Genomic DNA, 22,500 nt, shown 5'->3' on the forward strand with positions numbered 1-22,500 from the left:
CCAAGTATAAAGCATTCTCCAAGTTATATTTTAAAAATCATTAACGCAGGTCACTGTGGTCAGGATTAACTTCCCATGGAAATCATCTCTGATACAATATTACTTCAGTCATCCTCACAGCCTGAAATAAAGTAGCTCAACCCATAGAGAAACTTTTGTGAAAACATCACATTGCATGAGAGGTAGTCGAGGCCGAGTGGTTAAGGCGATGGACTAGAAATCCATTGGGGTCTCCCCGCGCAAGTTCAAATCATGCCGACTACGACAACATGGTTATTCTTTTTTTCAGAAAATTTACTAAAAGCTTGAAACCAGTGTTGCTCAGGGTAAGTCAGGAACTGGCACATCAAAATCTTTAGGATGCCTGCCTGTTCTCTCTTTCTCTATCCGTCATTCTCCTCCTCTACTTGAGACTGAGCCCAGGAATCTCAGCAGCCACACTAAGTAGCATTTATTAATTACAAATGCATTTTGAATGTCAAATTTGTAAGAAAGTTTTGTACATTTAGCAAAATATCAAATTCATTTGAAAGAAAATGATGTCCACTCAAAGTAAAAAGAGCTTTGGTTACTTTCAATGCACAACATTTTACTTTCAAATCGTGTCAGATGACTTTCAGTGCTAATTATTATATCATTAAACTCTCCTGTATTAAAAATTGTGCTTCAATGCAAAAAAAGAAAAATAATTGTCTGTGCATACTCTCATGTAGCACAATTATCTTCACTAGCTCAAAAGGGCCGCTCATTGTCCAAAATTAATTGTCAAATCAGAACAAACAATGGAATATCCCCATCATTCCTGGAACACTTGATTAGTTTACAAAACAAGCAAAATTTAAAAGAGTGTAGAAGGTTTGATAGGCTCAAGCATCTCTAATCTTGATGTAAGTTTGGCTACACTAAAAAATCTATTGAAAGTGCTTTCCAAACTAGCTCTGTAGCCAGTTGATAGTAATTGCACAAATATAAGTGAAACTATTAGTGATATTTTCCAAATGATTAAACATGACAATTTGTGTGATAAAGCAACACAGGAATAAGTAGTTGAATCTCTTTTGTGTAGTCAAATCATTTTTTATTTTGCTTGGAAAGTTGATAATGTTTAAAATTGACACTCAATCATTTTAATAGCACGTGATATCACAGTAGTACGATCATGGAATCCTTCGATATCTCAGCTGGTAGAGCGGAGGACTGTAGAGGAGATTGGTACAGAAATCCTTAGGTCGCTGGTTCAATTCCAGCTCGAAGGATGATGGTTTTGATAAACATAGTTGTCAGTGCTGACATTTTACAAACCCAAAACTATACCAAGTATAAAGCATTCTCCAAGTTATATATTAAAAATCATTAATGCAGGTCACTGTGGTCAGGATTAACTTCCCATGGAAATCATCTCTGATACAATATTACTTCAGTCATCCTCACAGCCTGAAATAAAGTAGCTCAACTCATAGAGAAACTTTTGTGAAAACATCACATTGCATGAGAGGTAGTCGTGGCCGAGTGGTTAAGGTGATGGACAAGAAATCCATTGGTGTCTCCCCGCGCAGGTTCAAATCTTGCTGACTACGACCACATGGTTGTTTTATTTTTCAGAAAATTTACTGAAAGCTTGAAACCAGTGTTGCTCAGGGTGAGTCAGGAACTGGCACATCAAAATCTTTAGGATGCCTGCCTGTTCTCTCTTTCTCTATCCGTCATTCTCCTCCTCTACTTGAGACTGAGCCCAGGAATCTCAGCAGCCATACTAAGTAGCATTTATTAATTACAAATGCATTTTGAATGTCAAATTTGTAAGAAAGTTTTGTACATTTAGCAAAATATCAAATTCATTTGAAAGAAAATGATGTCCACTCAAAGTAAAAAGAGCTTTGGTTACTTTCAATGCACAACATTTTACTTTCAAATCGTGTCAGATAACTTTCAGTGCTAATTATTATATCATTAACCTCTCCTTTATTAAAAATTGTGCTTTAATGCAAAAAAAGAAAAATAATTGTCTGTGCATACTCTCATGTAGCACAATTATCTTCACTAGCTCAAAAGGGCCGCTCATTGTCCAAAATGAATTGTCAAATCAGAACAAACAATGGAATATCCCCATCATTCCTGGAACACTTGATTAGCTTACAAAACAAGCAAAATGTAAAAGAGTGTAGAAGGTTTGATAGGCTCAAGCATCTCTAATCTTGATGTAAGTTTGGCTACACTAAAAAATCTATTGAAAGTGCTTTCCAAACTAGCTCTGTAGCCAGTTGATAGTAATTGCACAAATATAAGTCAAACTATTAGTGATATTTTCCAAATGATTAAACATGACAATTTGTGTGATAAAGCAACACAGGAATAAGTAGTTGAATCTCTTTTGTGTAGTCAAATCATTTTTCATTTTGCTTGGAAAGTTGATAATGTTTAAAATGAACACTCAATCATTTTAATAGCACGTAATATCACAGCTGTACGATCATGGAATCCTTCGATATCTCAGCTGGTAGAGCGGAGAACTGTAGAGGAGATTGATACAGAAATCCTTAGGTCGCTGGTTCAATTCCGGCTCGAAGGTTGACGCTTTTGATAAACTTAGATGTCAGTACTGACATTTTACAAACCCAAAACTATACCAAGTATAAAGCATTCTCCAAGTTATATTTTAAAAATCATTAACGCAGGTCACTGTGGTCAGGATTAACTTCCCATGGAAATCATCTCTGATACAATATTACTTCAGTCATCCTCACAGCCTGAAATAAAGTAGCTCAACCCATAGAGAAACTTTTGTGAAAACATCACATTGCATGAGAGGTAGTCGAGGCCGAGTGGTTAAGGCGATGGACTAGAAATCCATTGGGGTCTCCCCGCGCAAGTTCAAATCATGCCGACTACGACAACATGGTTATTCTTTTTTTCAGAAAATTTACTAAAAGCTTGAAACCAGTGTTGCTCAGGGTAAGTCAGGAACTGGCACATCAAAATCTTTAGGATGCCTGCCTGTTCTCTCTTTCTCTATCCGTCATTCTCCTCCTCTACTTGAGACTGAGCCCAGGAATCTCAGCAGCCACACTAAGTAGCATTTATTAATTACAAATGCATTTTGAATGTCAAATTTGTAAGAAAGTTTTGTACATTTAGCAAAATATCAAATTCATTTGAAAGAAAATGATGTCCACTCAAAGTAAAAAGAGCTTTGGTTACTTTCAATGCACAACATTTTACTTTCAAATCGTGTCAGATGACTTTCAGTGCTAATTATTATATCATTAAACTCTCCTGTATTAAAAATTGTGCTTCAATGCAAAAAAAGAAAAATAATTGTCTGTGCATACTCTCATGTAGCACAATTATCTTCACTAGCTCAAAAGGGCCGCTCATTGTCCAAAATTAATTGTCAAATCAGAACAAACAATGGAATATCCCCATCATTCCTGGAACACTTGATTAGTTTACAAAACAAGCAAAATTTAAAAGAGTGTAGAAGGTTTGATAGGCTCAAGCATCTCTAATCTTGATGTAAGTTTGGCTACACTAAAAAATCTATTGAAAGTGCTTTCCAAACTAGCTCTGTAGCCAGTTGATAGTAATTGCACAAATATAAGTGAAACTATTAGTGATATTTTCCAAATGATTAAACATGACAATTTGTGTGATAAAGCAACACAGGAATAAGTAGTTGAATCTCTTTTGTGTAGTCAAATCATTTTTTATTTTGCTTGGAAAGTTGATAATGTTTAAAATTGACACTCAATCATTTTAATAGCACGTGATATCACAGTAGTACGATCATGGAATCCTTCGATATCTCAGCTGGTAGAGCGGAGGACTGTAGAGGAGATTGGTACAGAAATCCTTAGGTCGCTGGTTCAATTCCAGCTCGAAGGATGATGGTTTTGATAAACATAGTTGTCAGTGCTGACATTTTACAAACCCAAAACTATACCAAGTATAAAGCATTCTCCAAGTTATATATTAAAAATCATTAATGCAGGTCACTGTGGTCAGGATTAACTTCCCATGGAAATCATCTCTGATACAATATTACTTCAGTCATCCTCACAGCCTGAAATAAAGTAGCTCAACTCATAGAGAAACTTTTGTGAAAACATCACATTGCATGAGAGGTAGTCGTGGCCGAGTGGTTAAGGTGATGGACAAGAAATCCATTGGTGTCTCCCCGCGCAGGTTCAAATCTTGCTGACTACGACCACATGGTTGTTTTATTTTTCAGAAAATTTACTGAAAGCTTGAAACCAGTGTTGCTCAGGGTGAGTCAGGAACTGGCACATCAAAATCTTTAGGATGCCTGCCTGTTCTCTCTTTCTCTATCCGTCATTCTCCTCCTCTACTTGAGACTGAGCCCAGGAATCTCAGCAGCCATACTAAGTAGCATTTATTAATTACAAATGCATTTTGAATGTCAAATTTGTAAGAAAGTTTTGTACATTTAGCAAAATATCAAATTCATTTGAAAGAAAATGATGTCCACTCAAAGTAAAAAGAGCTTTGGTTACTTTCAATGCACAACATTTTACTTTCAAATCGTGTCAGATAACTTTCAGTGCTAATTATTATATCATTAACCTCTCCTTTATTAAAAATTGTGCTTTAATGCAAAAAAAGAAAAATAATTGTCTGTGCATACTCTCATGTAGCACAATTATCTTCACTAGCTCAAAAGGGCCGCTCATTGTCCAAAATGAATTGTCAAATCAGAACAAACAATGGAATATCCCCATCATTCCTGGAACACTTGATTAGTTTACAAAACAAGCAAAATTTAAAAGAGTGTAGAAGGTTTGATAGGCTCAAGCATCTCTAATCTTGATGTAAGTTTGGCTACACTAAAAAAATCTATTGAAAGTGCTTTCCAAACTAGCTCTGTAGCCAGTTGATAGTAATTGCACAAATATAAGTGAAACTATTAGTGATATTTTCCAAATGATTAAACATGACAATTTGTGTGATAAAGCAACACAGGAATAAGTAGTTGAATCTCTTTTGTGTAGTCAAATCATTTTTTATTTTGCTTGGAAAGTTGATAATGTTTAAAATTGACACTCAATCATTTTAATAGCACGTGATATCACAGTTGTACGATCATGGAATCCTTCGATATCTCAGCTGGTAGAGCGGAGGACTGTAGAGGAGATTGGTACAGAAATCCTTAGGTCGCTGGTTCAATTCCAGCTCGAAGGATGACGCTTTTGATAAACTTAGATGTCAGTACTGACATTTTACAAACCCAAAACTATACCAAGTATAAAGCATTCTCCAAGTTATATTTTAAAAATCATTAACGCAGGTCACTGTGGTCAGGATTAACTTCCCATGGAAATCATCTCTGATACAATATTACTTCAGTCATCCTCACAGCCTGAAATGAAGTAGCTCAACCCATAGAGAAACTTTTGTGAAAACATCACATTGCATGAGAAGTAGTCGTGGCCGAGTGGTAAAGGCGATGGACTAGAAATCCATTGGTGTCTCCCCGTGCAGGCTCAAATCCTGCCGACTACGACCACATGGTTGTTTTATTTTTCAGAAAATTTACTAAAAGCTTGAAACCAGTGTTGCTCAGGGTAAGTCAGGAACTGGCACATCAAAATCTTTAGGATGCCTGCCTGTTCTCTCTTTCTCTATCCGTCATTCTCCTCCTCTACTTGAGACTGAGCCCAGGAATCTCAGCAGTCATACTAAGTAGCATTTAATAATTACAAATGCATTTTGAATGTCAAATTTGTAAGAAAGTTTTGTACATTTAGCAAAATATCAAATTCATTTGAAAGAAAATGATGTCCACTCAAAGTAAAAAGAGCTTTGGTTACTTTCAATGCACAACATTTTACTTTCAAATCGTGTCAGATGACTTTCAGTGCTAATTATTATATCATTAACCTCTCCTTTATTAAAAATTGTGCTTTAATGCAAAAAAAGAAAAATAATTGTCTGTGCATACTCTCATGTAGCACAATTATCTTCACTAGCTCAAAAGGGCCGCTCATTGTCCAAAATTAATTGTCAAATCAGAACAAACAATGGAATATCCCCATCATTCCTGGAACACTTGATTAGCTTACAAAACAAGCAAAATGTAAAAGAGTGTAGAAGGTTTGATAGGCTCAAGCATCTCTAATCTTGATGTAAGTTTGGCTACACTAAAAAATCTATTGAAAGTGCTTTCCAAACTAGCTCTGTAGCCAGTTGATAGTAATTGCACAAATATAAGTCAAACTATTAGTGATATTTTCCAAATGATTAAACATGACAATTTGTGTGATAAAGCAACACAGGAATAAGTAGTTGAATCTCTTTTGTGTAGTCAAATCATTTTTCATTTTGCTTGGAAAGTTGATAATGTTTAAAATGAACACTCAATCATTTTAATAGCACGTAATATCACAGCTGTATGATCATGGAATCCTTCGATAGCTCAGCTGGTAGAGCGGAGGACTGTAGAGGAGATTATTACAGAAATCCTTAGGTCGCTGGTTCAATTCCGGCTCGAAGGTTGACGCTTTTGATAAACTTAGATGTCAGTACTGACATTTTACAAACCCAAAACCATACCAAGTATAAAGCATTCTCCAAGTTATATTTTAAAAATCATTAACGCAGGTCACTGTGGTCAGGATTAACTTCCCATGGAAATCATCTCTGATACAATATTACTTCAGTCATCCTCACAGCCTGAAATGAAGTAGCTCAACCCATAGAGAAATATTTTTGAAAACATCACATTGCATGAGAGGTAGTCGTGGCTGAGTGGTTAAGGCGATAGACTAGAAATCCATTGGGGTCTTCCCGCGCAGGTTCGAATCCTGCTGACCACGACCACATGGTTATTCTTTTTTTCAGAAAATTTACTAAAAGCTTGAAACCAGAGTTGCTCAGGGTGAGTCAGGAACTGGCACATCAAAATCTTTAGGATGCCTGCCTGTTCTCTCTTTCTCTATCCGTCATTCTCCTCCTATACTTGAGACTGAGCCCAGGAATCTCAGCAGCCATACTAAGTAGCATTTATTAATTACAAATGCATTTTGAATGTCAAATTTGTAAGAAAGTTTTGTACATTTAGCAAAATATCAAATTCATTTGAAAGAAAATGATGTCCACTCAAAGTAAAAAGAGCTTTGGTTACTTTCAATGCACAACATTTTACTTTCAAATCGTGTCAGATGACTTTCAGTGCTAATTATTATATCATTAACCTCTCCTTTATTAAAAATTGTGCTTTAATGCAAAAAAAGAAAAATAATTGTCTGTGCATACTCTCATGTAGCACAATTATCTTCACTAGCTCAAAAGGGCCGCTCATTGTCCAAAATGAATTGTCAAATCAGAACAAACAATGGAATATCCCCATCATTCCTGGAACACTTGATTAGTTTACAAAACAAGCAAAATTTAAAAGAGTGTAGAAGATTTGATAGGCTCAAGCATCTCTAATCTTGATGTAAGTTTGGCTACACTAAAAAATCTATTGAAAGTGCTTTCCAAACTACCTCTGTAGCCAGTTGATAGTAATTTCACAAATATAAGTCAAACTATTAGTGATATTTTCCAAATGATTAAACATGACAATTTGTGTGATAAAGCAACACAGGAATAAGTAGTTGAATCTCTTTTGTGTAGTCAAATCATTTTTCATTTTGCTTGGAAAGTTGATAATGTTTAAAATTAACACTCAATCATTTTAATAGCACGTAATATCACAGCTGTGTGATCCTGGGATCCTTCGATAGCTCAGCTGGTAGAGCGGAGGACTGTAGAGGAAATTGGTACAGAAATCCTTAGGTCGCTGGTTCAATTCCGGCTCAAAGGATGACGCTTTTGATAAACTTAGATGTCAGTACTGACATTTTACAAACCCAAAACTATACCAAGTATAAAGCATTCTCCAAGTTATATTTTAAAAATCATTAACGCAGGTCACTGTGGTCAGGATTAACTTCCCATGGAAATCATCTCTGATACAATATTACTTCAGTCATCCTCACAGCCTGAAATGAAGTAGCTCAACCCATAGAGAAACTTTTGTGAAAACATCACATTGAGTGAGAGGTAGTCGTGGCCGAGTGGTTAAGGCGATGGACTAAAAATCCATTGGGGTCTCCCAGCGCAGGTTCAAATCCTCCCGACTACAACCGCATGATTGTTTTATTTTTCAGAAAATTTACTAAAAGCTTGAAACCAGTGTTGCTCAGGGTGAGTCAGGAACTGGCACATCAAAATCTTTAGGATGCCTGCCTGTTCTCTCTTTCTCTATCCGTCATTCTCCTCCTCTACTTGAGACTGAGCCCAGGAATCTCAGCAGCCATACTAAGTAGCATTTATTAATTACAAATGCATTTTGAATGTCAAATTTGTAAGAAAGTTTTGTACATTTAGCAAAATATCAAATTCATTTGAAAGAAAATGATGTCCACTCAAAGTAAAAAGAGCTTTGGTTACTTTCAATGCACAACATTTTACTTTCAAATCATGTCAGATGACTTTCAGTGCTAATTATTATATCATTAACCTCTCCTTTATTAAAAATTGTGCTTTATGCAAAAAAAGAAAAAGCACAATTATTAAAAATTGTGCTTTAATGCAAAAAAAGAAAAATAATTGTCTGTGCATACTCTCATATAGCACAATTATCTTCACTAGCTCAAAAGGGCCGCTCATTGTCCAAAATTAATTGTCAAATCAGAACAAACAATGGAATATCCCCATCATTCCTGGAACACTTGATTAGTTTACAAAACAAGCAACATTTAAAAGAGTGTAGAAGGTTTGATAGGCTCAAGCTTCTCTAATCTTGATGTAAGTTTGGCTACACTAAAAAATCTATTGAAAGTGCTTTCCAAACTAGCTCTGTAGCCAGTTGATAGTAATTGCACAAATATAAGTCAAACTATTAGTGATATTTTCCAAATGATTAAACATGACAATTTGTGTGATAAAGCAACACAGGAATAAGTAGTTGAATCTCTTTTGTGTAGTCAAATCATTTTTCATTTTGCTTGGAAAGTTGGTAATGTTTAAAATGAACACTCAATCATTTTAATAGCACGTAATATCACAGCTGTACGATCATGGAATCCTTCGATATCTCAGCTGGTAGAGCGGAGAACTGTAGAGGAGATTGATACAGAAATCCTTAGGTCGCTGGTTCAATTCCGGCTCGAAGGTTGACGCTTTTGATAAACTTAGATGTCAGTACTGACATTTTACAAACCCAAAACTATACCAAGTATAAAGCATTCTCCAAGTTATATTTTAAAAATCATTAACGCAGGTCACTGTGGTCAGGATTAACTTCCCATGGAAATCATCTCTGATACAATATTACTTCAGTCATCCTCACAGCCTGAAATGAAGTAGCTCAACCCATAGAGAAACTTTTGTGAAAACATCACATTGCATGAGAGGTAGTCGAGGCCGAGTGGTTAAGGCGATGGACTAGAAATCCATTGGTGTCTCCCCGCGCAGGTTCAAATCCTGCTGACTATGACCACATGGTTGTTTTATTTTTCAGAAAATTTACTAAAAGCTTGAAACCAGTGTTGCTCAGGGTGAGTCAGGAACTGGCACATCAAAATTTTTAGGATGCCTGCCTGTTCTCTCTTTCTCTATCCGTCATTCTCCTCCTCTACTTGAGACTGAGCCCAGGAATCTCAGCAGCCATACTAAGTAGCATTTATTAATTACAAATGCATTTTGAATGTCAAATTTGTAAGAAAGTTTTGTACATTTAGCAAAATATCAAATTCATTTGAAAGAAAATGATGTCCACTCAAAGTAAAAAGAGCTTTGGTTACTTTCAGTGCACAAGATTTTACTTTCAAATCGTGTCAGATTACTTTCAGTGCTAATTATTATATCATTAACCTCTCCTTTATTAAAAATTGTGCTTTAATGCAAAAAAAGAAAAATAATTGTCTGTGCATACTCTCATGTAGCACAATTATCTTCACTAGCTCAAAAGGGCCGCTCATTGTCCAAAATGAATTGTCAAATCAGAACAAACAATGGAATATCCCCATCATTCCTGGAACACTTGATTAGTTTAAAAAACAAGCAACATTTAAAAGAGTGTAGAAGGTTTGATAGGCTCAAGCTTCTCTAATCTTGATGTAAGTTTGGCTACACTAAAAAATATATTAAAAGTGCTTTCCAAACTAGCTCTGTAGCCAGTTGATAGTAATTGCACAAATATAAGTCAAACTATTAGTGATATTTTCCAAATGATTAAACATGACAATTTGTGTGATAAAGCAACACAGGAATAAGTAGTTGAATCTCTTTTGTGTAGTCAAATCATTTTTTATTTTGCTTGGAAAGTTGATAATGTTTAAAATTGACAATCATTTTAATAGCACGTGATATCACAGTTGTACGATCATGGAATCCTTCGATATCTCAGCTGGTAGAGCGGAGGACTGTAGAGGAGATTGGTACAGAAATCCTTAGGTCGCTGGTTCAATTCCAGCTCGAAGGATGATGCTTTTGCTAAACATAGATGTCAGTGCTGACATTTTACAAACCCAAAACTATACCAAGTATAAAGCATTCTCCAAGTTATATATTAAAAATCATTAATGCAGGTCACTGTGGTCAGGATTAACTTCCCATGGAAATCATCTCTGATACAATATTACTTCAGTCATCCTCACAGCCTGAAATGAAGCAGCTCAACCCATAGAGAAACTTTTGTGAAAACATCACATTGCATGAGAGGTAGTCGTGGCCGAGTGGTTAAGATGATGGACTAGAAATCCATTGGTGTCTCCCCGCGCAGGTTCAAATTCTGCTGACTACGACCACATTGTTGTTTTATTTTTCAGAAAATTTACTGAAAGCTTGAAACCAGTGTTGCTCAGGGTGAGTCAGGAACTGGCACATCAAAATCTTTAGGATGCCTGCCTGTTCTCTCTTTCTCTATCCGTCATTCTCCTCCTCTACTTGAGACTGAGCCCAGGAATCTCAGCAGCCACACTAAGTAGCATTTATTAATTACAAATGCATTTTGAATGTCAAATTTGTAAGAAAGTTTTGTACATTTAGCAAAATATCAAATTCATTTGAAAGAAAATGATGTCCACTCAAAGTAAAAAGAGCTTTGGTTACTTTCAATGCACAACATTTTACTTTCAAATCGTGTCAGATGACTTTCAGTGCTAATTATTATATCATTAAACTCTCCTGTATTAAAAATTGTGCTTCAATGCAAAAAAAGAAAAATAATTGTCTGTGCATACTCTCATGTAGCACAATTATCTTCACTAGCTCAAAAGGGCCGCTCATTGTCCAAAATTAATTGTCAAATCAGAACAAACAATGGAATATCCCCATCATTCCTGGAACACTTGATTAGTTTACAAAACAAGCAAAATGTAAAAGAGTGTAGAAGGTTTGATAGGCTCAAGCATCTCTAATCTTGATGTAAGTTTGGCTACACTAAAAAATCTATTGAAAGTGCTTTCCAAACTAGCTCTGTAGCCAGTTGATAGTAATTGCACAAATATAAGTGAAACTATTAGTGATATTTTCCAAATGATTAAACATGACAATTTGTGTGATAAAGCAACACAGGAATAAGTAGTTGAATCTCTTTTGTGTAGTCAAATCATTTTTCATTTTGCTTGGAAAGTTGATAATGTTTAAAATGAACACTCAATCATTTTAATAGCACGTAATATCACAGCTGTATGATCATGGAATCCTTTGATAGCTCAGCTGGTAGAGCGGAGGACTGTAGAGGAGATTATTACAGAAATCCTTAGGTCGCTGGTTCAATTCCGGCTCGAAGGTTGACGCTTTTGATAAACTTAGATGTCAGTACTGACATTTTACAAACCCAAAACCATACCAAGTATAAAGCATTCTCCAAGTTATATTTTAAAAATCATTAACGCAGGTCACTGTGGTCAGGATTAACTTCCCATGGAAATCATCTCTGATACAATATTACTTCAGTCATCCTCACAGCCTGAAATGAAGTAGCTCAACCCATAGAGAAATATTTTTGAAAACATCAAATTGCATGAGAGGTAGTCGTGGCTGAGTGGTTAAGGCGATGGACTAGAAATCCATTGGGGTCTTCCCGCGCAGGTTCAAATCCTGCTGACCACGACCACATGGTTATTCTTTTTTTCAGAAAATTTACTAAAAGCTTGAAACCAGAGTTGCTCAGGGTGAGTCAGGAACTGGCACATCCAAATCTTTAGGATGCCTGCCTGTTCTCTCTTTCTCTATCTGTCATTCTCCTCCTATACTTGAGACTGAGCCCAGGAATCTCAGCAGCCATACTAAGTAGCATTTATTAATTACAAATGCATTTTGAATGTCAAATTTGTAAGAAAGTTTTGTACATTTAGCAAAATATCAAATTCATTTGAAAGAAAATGATGTCCACTCAAAGTAAAAAGAGCTTTGGTTACTTTCAATGCACAACATTTTACTTTCAAATCATGTCAGATGACTTTCAGTGCTAATTATTATATCATTAACCTCTCCTTTATTAAAAATTGTGCTTTAATGCAAAAAAAGAAAAATAATTGTCTGTGCATACTCTCATGTAGCACAATTATCTTCACTAGCTCAAAAGGGCCGCTCATTGTCCAAAATGAATTGTCAAATCAGAACAAACAATGGAATATCCCCATCATTCCTGGAACACTTGATTAGTTTACAAAACAAGCAAAATTTAAAAGAGTGTAGAAGATTTGATAGGCTCAAGCATCTCTAATCTTGATGTAAGTTTGGCTACACTAAAAAATCTATTGAAAGTGCTTTCCAAACTACCTCTGTAGCCAGTTGATAGTAATTTCACAAATATAAGTCAAACTATTAGTGATATTTTCCAAATGATTAAACATGACAATTTGTGTGATAAAGCAACACAGGAATAAGTAGTTGAATCTCTTTTGTGTAGTCAAATCATTTTTCATTTTGCTTGGAAAGTTGATAATGTTTAAAATTAACACTCAATCATTTTAATAGCACGTAATATCACAGCTGTGTGATCATGGGATCCTTCGATAGCTCAGCTGGTAGAGCGGAGGACTGTAGAGGAAATTGGTACAGAAATCCTTAGGTCGCTGGTTCAATTCCGGCTCAAAGGATGACGCTTTTGATAAACTTAGATGTCAGTACTGACATTTTACAAACCCAAAACTATACCAAGTATAAAGCATTCTCCAAGTTATATTTTAAAAATCATTAACGCAGGTCACTGTGGTCAGGATTAACTTCCCACGGAAATCATCTCTGATACAATATTACTTCAGTCATCCTCACAGCCTGAAATGAAGTAGCTCAACCCATAGAGAAACTTTTGTGAAAACATCACATTGAGTGAGAGGTAGTCGTGGCCGAGTGGTTAAGGCGATGGACTAGAAATCCATTGGGGTCTCCCAGCGCAGGTTCAAATCCTCCGGACTACAACCGCATGATTGTTTTATTTTTCAGAAAATTTACTAAAAGCTTGAAACCAGTGTTGCTCAGGGTGAGTCAGGAACTGGCACATCAAAATCTTTAGGATGCCTGCCTGTTCTCTCTTTCTCTATCCGTCATTCTCCTCCTCTACTTGAGACTGAGCCCAGGAATCTCAGCAGCCATACTAAGTAGCATTTATTAATTACAAATGCATTTTGAATGTCAAATTTGTAAGAAAGTTTTGTACATTTAGCAAAATATCAAATTCATTTGAAAGAAAATGATGTCCACTCAAAGTAAAAAGAGCTTTGGTTACTTTCAATGCACAACATTTTACTTTCAAATCATGTCAGATGACTTTCAGTGCTAATTATTATATCATTAACCTCTCCTTTATTAAAAATTGTGCTTTATGCAAAAAAAGAAAAAGCACAATTATTAAAAATTGTGCTTTAATGCAAAAAAAGAAAAATAATTGTCTGTGCATACTCTCATGTAGCACAATTATCTTCACTAGCTCAAAAGGGCCGCTCATTGTCCAAAATTAATTGTCAAATCAGAACAAACAATGGAATATCCCCATCATTCCTGGAACACTTGATTAGTTTACAAAACAAGCAACATTTAAAAGAGTGTAGAAGGTTTGATAGGCTCAAGCTTCTCTAATCTTGATGTAAGTTTGGCTACACTAAAAAATCTATTGAAAGTGCTTTCCAAACTAGCTCTGTAGCCAGTTGATAGTAATTGCACAAATATAAGTCAAACTATTAGTGATATTTTCCAAATGATTAAACATGACAATTTGTGTGATAAAGCAACACAGGAATAAGTAGTTGAATCTCTTTTGTGTAGTCAAATCATTTTTTTATTTTACTTGGAAAGTTGATAATGTTTAAAATTGACACTCAATCATTTTAATAGCACGTGATATCACAGTTGTACGATCATGGAATCCTTCTATATCTCAGCTGGTAGAGCGGAGGACTGTAGAGGAGATTGGTACAGAAATCCTTAGGTCGCTGGTTCAATTCTGGCTCGAAGGATGAAGCTTTTGATAAACTTAGATGTCAGTACTGACATTTTACAAACCCAAAACTATACCAAGTATAAAGCATTCTCCAAGTTATATTTTAAAAATCATTAACGCAGGTTACTTTGGTCAGCATTAACTTCCCATGGAAATCATCTCTGATACAAAATTACTTCAGTCATCCTCACAGCCTGAAATGAAGTAGCTCAACCCATAGAGAAACTTTTGTGAAAACATCACATTGCATGAGAGGTAGTCGTGACAGAGTGGTTAAGGCGATGGACTAGAAATCCATTGGGGTCTCCCCGCTCAGGTTCAAATCCTGCAGGCTACGACCACATGGTTGTTTTATTTTTCAGAAAATTTACTAAAAGCTTGAAACCAGTGTTGCTCAGGGTGAGTCAGGAACTGGCACATCAAAATTTTTAGGATGCCTGCCTGTTCTCTCTTTCTCTATCCGTCATTCTCCTCCTCTACTTGAGACTGAGCCCAGGAATCTCAGCAGCCATACTAAGTAGCATTTATTAATTACAAATGCATTTTGAATGTCAAATTTGTAAGAAAGTTTTGTACATTTAGCAAAATATCAAATTCATTTGAAAGAAAATGATGTCCACTCAAAGTAAAAAGAGCTTTGGTTACTTTCAGTGCACAAGATTTTACTTTCAAATCGTGTCAGATTACTTTCAGTGCTAATTATTATATCATTAACCTCTCCTTTATTAAAAATTGTGCTTTAATGCAAAAAAAGAAAAATAATTGTCTGTGCATACTCTCATGTAGCACAATTATCTTCACTAGCTCAAAAGGGCCGCTCATTGTCCAAAATGAATTGTCAAATCAGAACAAACAATGGAATATCCCCATCATTCCTGGAACACTTGATTAGTTTAAAAAACAAGCAACATTTAAAAGAGTGTAGAAGGTTTGATAGGCTCAAGCTTCTCTAATCTTGATGTAAGTTTGGCTACACTAAAAAATATATTAAAAGTGCTTTCCAAACTAGCTCTGTAGCCAGTTGATAGTAATTGCACAAATATAAGTCAAACTATTAGTGATATTTTCCAAATGATTAAACATGACAATTTGTGTGATAAAGCAACACAGGAATAAGTAGTTGAATCTCTTTTGTGTAGTCAAATCATTTTTTATTTTGCTTGGAAAGTTGATAATGTTTAAAATTGACAATCATTTTAATAGCACGTGATATCACAGTTGTACGATCATGGAATCCTTCGATATCTCAGCTGGTAGAGCGGAGGACTGTAGAGGAGATTGGTACAGAAATCCTTAGGTCGCTGGTTCAATTCCAGCTCGAAGGATGATGCTTTTGCTAAACATAGATGTCAGTGCTGACATTTTACAAACCCAAAACTATACCAAGTATAAAGCATTCTCCAAGTTATATATTAAAAATCATTAATGCAGGTCACTGTGGTCAGGATTAACTTCCCATGGAAATCATCTCTGATACAATATTACTTCAGTCATCCTCACAGCCTGAAATGAAGCAGCTCAACCCATAGAGAAACTTTTGTGAAAACATCACATTGCATGAGAGGTAGTCGTGGCCGAGTGGTTAAGATGATGGACTAGAAATCCATTGGTGTCTCCCCGCGCAGGTTCAAATTCTGCTGACTACGACCACATTGTTGTTTTATTTTTCAGAAAATTTACTGAAAGCTTGAAACCAGTGTTGCTCAGGGTGAGTCAGGAACTGGCACATCAAAATCTTTAGGATGCCTGCCTGTTCTCTCTTTCTCTATCCGTCATTCTCCTCCTCTACTTGAGACTGAGCCCAGGAATCTCAGCAGCCACACTAAGTAGCATTTATTAATTACAAATGCATTTTGAATGTCAAATTTGTAAGAAAGTTTTGTACATTTAGCAAAATATCAAATTCATTTGAAAGAAAATGATGTCCACTCAAAGTAAAAAGAGCTTTGGTTACTTTCAATGCACAACATTTTACTTTCAAATCGTGTCAGATGACTTTCAGTGCTAATTATTATATCATTAAACTCTCCTGTATTAAAAATTGTGCTTCAATGCAAAAAAAGAAAAATAATTGTCTGTGCATACTCTCATGTAGCACAATTATCTTCACTAGCTCAAAAGGGCCGCTCATTGTCCAAAATTAATTGTCAAATCAGAACAAACAATGGAATATCCCCATCATTCCTGGAACACTTGATTAGTTTACAAAACAAGCAAAATGTAAAAGAGTGTAGAAGGTTTGATAGGCTCAAGCATCTCTAATCTTGATGTAAGTTTGGCTACACTAAAAAATCTATTGAAAGTGCTTTCCAAACTAGCTCTGTAGCCAGTTGATAGTAATTGCACAAATATAAGTGAAACTATTAGTGATATTTTCCAAATGATTAAACATGACAATTTGTGTGATAAAGCAACACAGGAATAAGTAGTTGAATCTCTTTTGTGTAGTCAAATCATTTTTCATTTTGCTTGGAAAGTTGATAATGTTTAAAATGAACACTCAATCATTTTAATAGCACGTAATATCACAGCTGTATGATCATGGAATCCTTTGATAGCTCAGCTGGTAGAGCGGAGGACTGTAGAGGAGATTATTACAGAAATCCTTAGGTCGCTGGTTCAATTCCGGCTCGAAGGTTGACGCTTTTGATAAACTTAGATGTCAGTACTGACATTTTACAAACCCAAAACCATACCAAGTATAAAGCATTCTCCAAGTTATATTTTAAAAATCATTAACGCAGGTCACTGTGGTCAGGATTAACTTCCCATGGAAATCATCTCTGATACAATATTACTTCAGTCATCCTCACAGCCTGAAATGAAGTAGCTCAACCCATAGAGAAATATTTTTGAAAACATCACATTGCATGAGAGGTAGTCGTGGCTGAGTGGTTAAGGCGATGGACTAGAAATCCATTGGGGTCTTCCCGCGCAGGTTCAAATCCTGCTGACCACGACCACATGGTTATTCTTTTTTTCAGAAAATTTACTAAAAGCTTGAAACCAGAGTTGCTCAGGGTGAGTCAGGAACTGGCACATCCAAATCTTTAGGATGCCTGCCTGTTCTCTCTTTCTCTATCTGTCATTCTCCTCCTATACTTGAGACTGAGCCCAGGAATCTCAGCAGCCATACTAAGTAGCATTTATTAATTACAAATGCATTTTGAATGTCAAATTTGTAAGAAAGTTTTGTACATTTAGCAAAATATCAAATTCATTTGAAAGAAAATGATGTCCACTCAAAGTAAAAAAAGCTTTGGTTACTTTCAATGCACAACATTTTACTTTCAAATCATGTCAGATGACTTTCAGTGCTAATTATTATATCATTAACCTCTCCTTTATTAAAAATTGTGCTTTAATGCAAAAAAAGAAAAATAATTGTCTGTGCATACTCTCATGTAGCACAATTATCTTCACTAGCTCAAAAGGGCCGCTCATTGTCCAAAATGAATTGTCAAATCAGAACAAACAATGGAATATCCCCATCATTCCTGGAACACTTGATTAGTTTACAAAACAAGCAAAATTTAAAAGAGTGTAGAAGATTTGATAGGCTCAAGCATCTCTAATCTTGATGTAAGTTTGGCTACACTAAAAAATCTATTGAAAGTGCTTTCCAAACTACCTCTGTAGCCAGTTGATAGTAATTTCACAAATATAAGTCAAACTATTAGTGATATTTTCCAAATGATTAAACATGACAATTTGTGTGATAAAGCAACACAGGAATAAGTAGTTGAATCTCTTTTGTGTAGTCAAATCATTTTTCATTTTGCTTGGAAAGTTGATAATGTTTAAAATTAACACTCAATCATTTTAATAGCACGTAATATCACAGCTGTGTGATCATGGGATCCTTCGATAGCTCAGCTGGTAGAGCGGAGGACTGTAGAGGAAATTGGTACAGAAATCCTTAGGTCGCTGGTTCAATTCCGGCTCAAAGGATGACGCTTTTGATAAACTTAGATGTCAGTACTGACATTTTACAAACCCAAAACTATACCAAGTATAAAGCATTCTCCAAGTTATATTTTAAAAATCATTAACGCAGGTCACTGTGGTCAGGATTAACTTCCCACGGAAATCATCTCTGATACAATATTACTTCAGTCATCCTCACAGCCTGAAATGAAGTAGCTCAACCCATAGAGAAACTTTTGTGAAAACATCACATTGAGTGAGAGGTAGTCGTGGCCGAGTGGTTAAGGCGATGGACTAGAAATCCATTGGGGTCTCCCAGCGCAGATTCAAATCCTCCGGACTACAACCGCATGATTGTTTTATTTTTCAGAAAATTTACTAAAAGCTTGAAACCAGTGTTGCTCAGGGTGAGTCAGGAACTGGCACATCAAAATCTTTAGGATGCCTGCCTGTTCTCTCTTTCTCTATCCGTCATTCTCCTCCTCTACTTGAGACTGAGCCCAGGAATCTCAGCAGCCATACTAAGTAGCATTTATTAATTACAAATGCATTTTGAATGTCAAATTTGTAAGAAAGTTTTGTACATTTAGCAAAATATCAAATTCATTTGAAAGAAAATGATGTCCACTCAAAGTAAAAAGAGCTTTGGTTACTTTCAATGCACAACATTTTACTTTCAAATCATGTCAGATGACTTTCAGTGCTAATTATTATATCATTAACCTCTCCTTTATTAAAAATTGTGCTTTATGCAAAAAAAGAAAAAGCACAATTATTAAAAATTGTGCTTTAATGCAAAAAAAGAAAAATAATTGTCTGTGCATACTCTCATGTAGCACAATTATCTTCACTAGCTCAAAAGGGCCGCTCATTGTCCAAAATTAATTGTCAAATCAGAACAAACAATGGAATATCCCCATCATTCCTGGAACACTTGATTAGTTTACAAAACAAGCAACATTTAAAAGAGTGTAGAAGGTTTGATAGGCTCAAGCTTCTCTAATCTTGATGTAAGTTTGGCTACACTAAAAAATCTATTGAAAGTGCTTTCCAAACTAGCTCTGTAGCCAGTTGATAGTAATTGCACAAATATAAGTCAAACTATTAGTGATATTTTCCAAATGATTAAACATGACAATTTGTGTGATAAAGCAACACAGGAATAAGTAGTTGAATCTCTTTTGTGTAGTCAAATCATTTTTTTATTTTACTTGGAAAGTTGATAATGTTTAAAATTGACACTCAATCATTTTAATAGCACGTGATATCACAGTTGTACGATCATGGAATCCTTCTATATCTCAGCTGGTAGAGCGGAGGACTGTAGAGGAGATTGGTACAGAAATCCTTAGGTCGCTGGTTCAATTCTGGCTCGAAGGATGAAGCTTTTGATAAACTTAGATGTCAGTACTGACATTTTACAAACCCAAAACTATACCAAGTATAAAGCATTCTCCAAGTTATATTTTAAAAATCATTAACGCAGGTTACTTTGGTCAGCATTAACTTCCCATGGAAATCATCTCTGATACAAAATTACTTCAGTCATCCTCACAGCCTGAAATGAAGTAGCTCAACCCATAGAGAAACTTTTGTGAAAACATCACATTGCATGAGAGGTAGTCGTGGCCGAGTGGTTTAGGCGATGGACTAGAAATCCATTGGTGTCTCCCCGCGCAGGTTCAAATCCTGCTGACTACGACCACATGGTTGTTTTATTTTTCAGAAAATGTACTAAAAGCTTGAAACCAGTGTTGCTCAGGGTGAGTCAGGAACTGGCACATCAAAATCTTTAGGATGCCTGCCTGTTCTCTCTTTCTCTATCCGTCATTCTCCTCCTCTACTTGAGACTGAGCCCAGGAATCTCAGCAGCCATACTAAGTAGCATTTATTAATTACAAATGCATTTTGAATGTCAAATTTGTAAGAAAGTTTTGTACATTTAGCAAAATATCAAATTCATTTGAAAGAAAATGATGTCCACTCAAAGTAAAAAGAGCTTTGGTTACTTTCAGTGCACAAGATTTTACTTTTAAATCGTGTCAGATGACTTTCAGTGCTAATTATTATATCATTAACCTCTCCTTTATTAAAAATTGTGCTTTAATGCAAAAAAAGAAAAATAATTGTCTGTGCATACTCTCATGTAGCACAATTATCTTCACTAGCTCAAAAGGGCCGCTCATTGTCCAAAATGAATTGTCAAATCAGAACAAACAATGGAATATCCCCATCATTCCTGGAACACTTGATTAGTTTACAAATCAAGCAACATTTAAAAGAGTGTAGAAGGTTTGATAGGCTCAAGCTTCTCTAATCTTGATGTAAGTTTGGCTACACTAAAAAATATATTAAAAGTGCTTTCCAAACTAGCTCTGTAGCCAGTTGATAGTAATTGCACAAATATAAGTCAAACTATTAGTGATATTTTCCAAATGATTAAACATGACAATTTGTGTGATAAAGCAACACAGGAATAAGTAGTTGAATCTCTTTTGTGTAGTCAAATCATTTTTTATTTTGCTTGGAAAGTTGATAATGTTTAAAATTGACAATCATTTTAATAGCACGTAATATCACAGCTGTACGATCATGGAATCCTTCGATATCTCAGCTGGTAGAGCGGAGAACTGTAGAGGAGATTGATACAGAAATCCTTAGGTCGCTGGTTCAATTCCGGCTCGAAGGTTGACGCTTTTGATAAACTTAGATGTCAGTACTGACATTTTACAAACCCAAAACTATACCAAGTATAAAGCATTCTCCAAGTTATATTTTAAAAATCATTAACGCAGGTCACTGTGGTCAGGATTAACTTCCCATGGAAATCATCTCTGATACAATATTACTTCAGTCATCCTCACAGCCTGAAATGAAGTAGCTCAACCCATAGAGAAACTTTTGTGAAAACATCACATTGCATGAGAGGTAGTCGAGGCCGAGTGGTTAAGGCGATGGACTAGAAATCCATTGGGGTCTCCCCGCGCAAGTTCAAATCCTGCCGACAACGACAACATGGTTATTCTTTTTTTCAGAAAATTTACTAAAAGCTTGAAACCAGTGTTGCTCAGGGTGAGTCAGGAACTGGCACATCAAAATCTTTAGGATGCCTGCCTGTTCTCTCTTTCTCTATCCGTCATTCTCCTCCTCTACTTGAGACTGAGCCCAGGAATCTCAGCAGCCATACTAAGTAGCATTTATTAATTACAAATGCATTTTGAATGTCAAATTTGTAAGAAAGTTTTGTACATTTAGCAAAATATCAAATTCATTTGAAAGAAAATGATGTCCACTCAAAGTAAAAAGAGCTTTGGTTACTTTCAATGCACAACATTTTACTTTCAAATCGTGTCAGATAACTTTCAGTGCTAATTATTATATCATTAACCTCTCCTTTATTAAAAATTGTGCTTTAATGCAAAAAAAGAAAAATAATTGTCTGTGCATACTCTCATGTAGCACAATTATCTTCACTAGCTCAAAAGGGCCGCTCATTGTCCAAAATGAATTGTCAAATCAGAACAAACAATGGAATATCCCCATCATTCCTGGAACACTTGATTAGTTTACAAAACAAGCAAAATTTAAAAGAGTGTAGAAGGTTTGATAGGCTCAAGCATCTCTAATCTTGATGTAAGTTTGGCTACACTAAAAAAATCTATTGAAAGTGCTTTCCAAACTAGCTCTGTAGCCAGTTGATAGTAATTGCACAAATATAAGTGAAACTATTAGTGATATTTTCCAAATGATTAAACATGACAATTTGTGTGATAAAGCAACACAGGAATAAGTAGTTGAATCTCTTTTGTGTAGTCAAATCATTTTTTATTTTGCTTGGAAAGTTGATAATGTTTAAAATTGACACTCAATCATTTTAATAGCACGTGATATCACAGTCGTACGATCATGGAATCCTTCGATATCTCAGCTGGTAGAGCGGAGGACTGTAGAGGAGATTGGTACAGAAATCCTTAGGTCGCTGGTTCAATTCCAGCTCGAAGGATGACGCTTTTGATAAACTTAGATGTCAGTACTGACATTTTACAAACCCAAAACTATACCAAGTATAAAGCATTCTCCAAGTTATATTTTAAAAATCATTAACGCAGGTCACTGTGGTC

At 35.6% G+C, this 22,500-nt stretch overlaps 31 non-coding genes across 31 annotated transcripts; all 31 read left to right on the plus strand.

The window, feature by feature from the left end:
- The first annotated feature begins 182 nt into the window (after positions 1-182).
- On the plus strand, positions 183-264 carry TRNAS-AGA (transfer RNA serine (anticodon AGA)). Its single transcript has one exon. It is a non-coding gene; the product is annotated as a tRNA-Ser (tRNA).
- Positions 265-1,166: 902 nt separating this feature from the next.
- TRNAY-GUA (transfer RNA tyrosine (anticodon GUA)) lies at positions 1,167-1,256 on the plus strand. The gene is given in 2 exon segments: positions 1,167-1,203; positions 1,221-1,256. It is a non-coding gene; the product is annotated as a tRNA-Tyr (tRNA).
- Positions 1,257-1,495: 239 nt separating this feature from the next.
- TRNAS-AGA (transfer RNA serine (anticodon AGA)) lies at positions 1,496-1,577 on the plus strand. The gene has a single exon. It is a non-coding gene; the product is annotated as a tRNA-Ser (tRNA).
- Positions 1,578-2,479: 902 nt separating this feature from the next.
- TRNAY-GUA (transfer RNA tyrosine (anticodon GUA)) lies at positions 2,480-2,569 on the plus strand. Its single transcript is given in 2 exon segments — positions 2,480-2,516; positions 2,534-2,569. It is a non-coding gene; the product is annotated as a tRNA-Tyr (tRNA).
- Positions 2,570-2,808: 239 nt separating this feature from the next.
- On the plus strand, positions 2,809-2,890 carry TRNAS-AGA (transfer RNA serine (anticodon AGA)). The gene has a single exon. It is a non-coding gene; the product is annotated as a tRNA-Ser (tRNA).
- A 902-nt stretch (positions 2,891-3,792) lies between these two features.
- On the plus strand, positions 3,793-3,882 carry TRNAY-GUA (transfer RNA tyrosine (anticodon GUA)). Its single transcript is given in 2 exon segments — positions 3,793-3,829; positions 3,847-3,882. It is a non-coding gene; the product is annotated as a tRNA-Tyr (tRNA).
- Positions 3,883-4,121: 239 nt separating this feature from the next.
- On the plus strand, positions 4,122-4,203 carry TRNAS-AGA (transfer RNA serine (anticodon AGA)). Its single transcript has one exon. It is a non-coding gene; the product is annotated as a tRNA-Ser (tRNA).
- A 903-nt stretch (positions 4,204-5,106) lies between these two features.
- Positions 5,107-5,196, plus strand: TRNAY-GUA (transfer RNA tyrosine (anticodon GUA)). The gene is given in 2 exon segments: positions 5,107-5,143; positions 5,161-5,196. It is a non-coding gene; the product is annotated as a tRNA-Tyr (tRNA).
- Positions 5,197-5,435: 239 nt separating this feature from the next.
- Positions 5,436-5,517, plus strand: TRNAS-AGA (transfer RNA serine (anticodon AGA)). Its single transcript has one exon. It is a non-coding gene; the product is annotated as a tRNA-Ser (tRNA).
- A 902-nt stretch (positions 5,518-6,419) lies between these two features.
- TRNAY-GUA (transfer RNA tyrosine (anticodon GUA)) lies at positions 6,420-6,509 on the plus strand. Its single transcript is given in 2 exon segments — positions 6,420-6,456; positions 6,474-6,509. It is a non-coding gene; the product is annotated as a tRNA-Tyr (tRNA).
- Positions 6,510-6,748: 239 nt separating this feature from the next.
- Positions 6,749-6,830, plus strand: TRNAS-AGA (transfer RNA serine (anticodon AGA)). Its single transcript has one exon. It is a non-coding gene; the product is annotated as a tRNA-Ser (tRNA).
- Positions 6,831-7,732: 902 nt separating this feature from the next.
- TRNAY-GUA (transfer RNA tyrosine (anticodon GUA)) lies at positions 7,733-7,822 on the plus strand. The gene is given in 2 exon segments: positions 7,733-7,769; positions 7,787-7,822. It is a non-coding gene; the product is annotated as a tRNA-Tyr (tRNA).
- Positions 7,823-8,061: 239 nt separating this feature from the next.
- On the plus strand, positions 8,062-8,143 carry TRNAF-AAA (transfer RNA phenylalanine (anticodon AAA)). Its single transcript has one exon. It is a non-coding gene; the product is annotated as a tRNA-Phe (tRNA).
- Positions 8,144-9,087: 944 nt separating this feature from the next.
- TRNAY-GUA (transfer RNA tyrosine (anticodon GUA)) lies at positions 9,088-9,177 on the plus strand. Its single transcript is given in 2 exon segments — positions 9,088-9,124; positions 9,142-9,177. It is a non-coding gene; the product is annotated as a tRNA-Tyr (tRNA).
- A 239-nt stretch (positions 9,178-9,416) lies between these two features.
- TRNAS-AGA (transfer RNA serine (anticodon AGA)) lies at positions 9,417-9,498 on the plus strand. Its single transcript has one exon. It is a non-coding gene; the product is annotated as a tRNA-Ser (tRNA).
- An 898-nt stretch (positions 9,499-10,396) lies between these two features.
- TRNAY-GUA (transfer RNA tyrosine (anticodon GUA)) lies at positions 10,397-10,486 on the plus strand. Its single transcript is given in 2 exon segments — positions 10,397-10,433; positions 10,451-10,486. It is a non-coding gene; the product is annotated as a tRNA-Tyr (tRNA).
- Positions 10,487-10,725: 239 nt separating this feature from the next.
- On the plus strand, positions 10,726-10,807 carry TRNAS-AGA (transfer RNA serine (anticodon AGA)). Its single transcript has one exon. It is a non-coding gene; the product is annotated as a tRNA-Ser (tRNA).
- A 902-nt stretch (positions 10,808-11,709) lies between these two features.
- TRNAY-GUA (transfer RNA tyrosine (anticodon GUA)) lies at positions 11,710-11,799 on the plus strand. The gene is given in 2 exon segments: positions 11,710-11,746; positions 11,764-11,799. It is a non-coding gene; the product is annotated as a tRNA-Tyr (tRNA).
- Positions 11,800-12,038: 239 nt separating this feature from the next.
- TRNAS-AGA (transfer RNA serine (anticodon AGA)) lies at positions 12,039-12,120 on the plus strand. Its single transcript has one exon. It is a non-coding gene; the product is annotated as a tRNA-Ser (tRNA).
- A 902-nt stretch (positions 12,121-13,022) lies between these two features.
- TRNAY-GUA (transfer RNA tyrosine (anticodon GUA)) lies at positions 13,023-13,112 on the plus strand. Its single transcript is given in 2 exon segments — positions 13,023-13,059; positions 13,077-13,112. It is a non-coding gene; the product is annotated as a tRNA-Tyr (tRNA).
- A 239-nt stretch (positions 13,113-13,351) lies between these two features.
- On the plus strand, positions 13,352-13,433 carry TRNAS-AGA (transfer RNA serine (anticodon AGA)). The gene has a single exon. It is a non-coding gene; the product is annotated as a tRNA-Ser (tRNA).
- Positions 13,434-15,687: 2,254 nt separating this feature from the next.
- TRNAY-GUA (transfer RNA tyrosine (anticodon GUA)) lies at positions 15,688-15,777 on the plus strand. Its single transcript is given in 2 exon segments — positions 15,688-15,724; positions 15,742-15,777. It is a non-coding gene; the product is annotated as a tRNA-Tyr (tRNA).
- Positions 15,778-16,016: 239 nt separating this feature from the next.
- Positions 16,017-16,098, plus strand: TRNAS-AGA (transfer RNA serine (anticodon AGA)). Its single transcript has one exon. It is a non-coding gene; the product is annotated as a tRNA-Ser (tRNA).
- Positions 16,099-17,000: 902 nt separating this feature from the next.
- Positions 17,001-17,090, plus strand: TRNAY-GUA (transfer RNA tyrosine (anticodon GUA)). Its single transcript is given in 2 exon segments — positions 17,001-17,037; positions 17,055-17,090. It is a non-coding gene; the product is annotated as a tRNA-Tyr (tRNA).
- A 239-nt stretch (positions 17,091-17,329) lies between these two features.
- On the plus strand, positions 17,330-17,411 carry TRNAS-AGA (transfer RNA serine (anticodon AGA)). The gene has a single exon. It is a non-coding gene; the product is annotated as a tRNA-Ser (tRNA).
- A 902-nt stretch (positions 17,412-18,313) lies between these two features.
- On the plus strand, positions 18,314-18,403 carry TRNAY-GUA (transfer RNA tyrosine (anticodon GUA)). Its single transcript is given in 2 exon segments — positions 18,314-18,350; positions 18,368-18,403. It is a non-coding gene; the product is annotated as a tRNA-Tyr (tRNA).
- A 239-nt stretch (positions 18,404-18,642) lies between these two features.
- On the plus strand, positions 18,643-18,724 carry TRNAS-AGA (transfer RNA serine (anticodon AGA)). The gene has a single exon. It is a non-coding gene; the product is annotated as a tRNA-Ser (tRNA).
- A 1,274-nt stretch (positions 18,725-19,998) lies between these two features.
- TRNAS-AGA (transfer RNA serine (anticodon AGA)) lies at positions 19,999-20,080 on the plus strand. The gene has a single exon. It is a non-coding gene; the product is annotated as a tRNA-Ser (tRNA).
- An 898-nt stretch (positions 20,081-20,978) lies between these two features.
- TRNAY-GUA (transfer RNA tyrosine (anticodon GUA)) lies at positions 20,979-21,068 on the plus strand. The gene is given in 2 exon segments: positions 20,979-21,015; positions 21,033-21,068. It is a non-coding gene; the product is annotated as a tRNA-Tyr (tRNA).
- Positions 21,069-21,307: 239 nt separating this feature from the next.
- On the plus strand, positions 21,308-21,389 carry TRNAS-AGA (transfer RNA serine (anticodon AGA)). Its single transcript has one exon. It is a non-coding gene; the product is annotated as a tRNA-Ser (tRNA).
- Positions 21,390-22,292: 903 nt separating this feature from the next.
- TRNAY-GUA (transfer RNA tyrosine (anticodon GUA)) lies at positions 22,293-22,382 on the plus strand. Its single transcript is given in 2 exon segments — positions 22,293-22,329; positions 22,347-22,382. It is a non-coding gene; the product is annotated as a tRNA-Tyr (tRNA).
- Positions 22,383-22,500: the final 118 nt, after the last annotated feature.

Source organism: Pseudophryne corroboree, chromosome 4 (assembly GCF_028390025.1).
Source record: "Pseudophryne corroboree isolate aPseCor3 chromosome 4, aPseCor3.hap2, whole genome shotgun sequence".
In the NCBI taxonomy this organism is placed as follows: Eukaryota; Metazoa; Chordata; class Amphibia; order Anura; family Myobatrachidae; genus Pseudophryne; species Pseudophryne corroboree.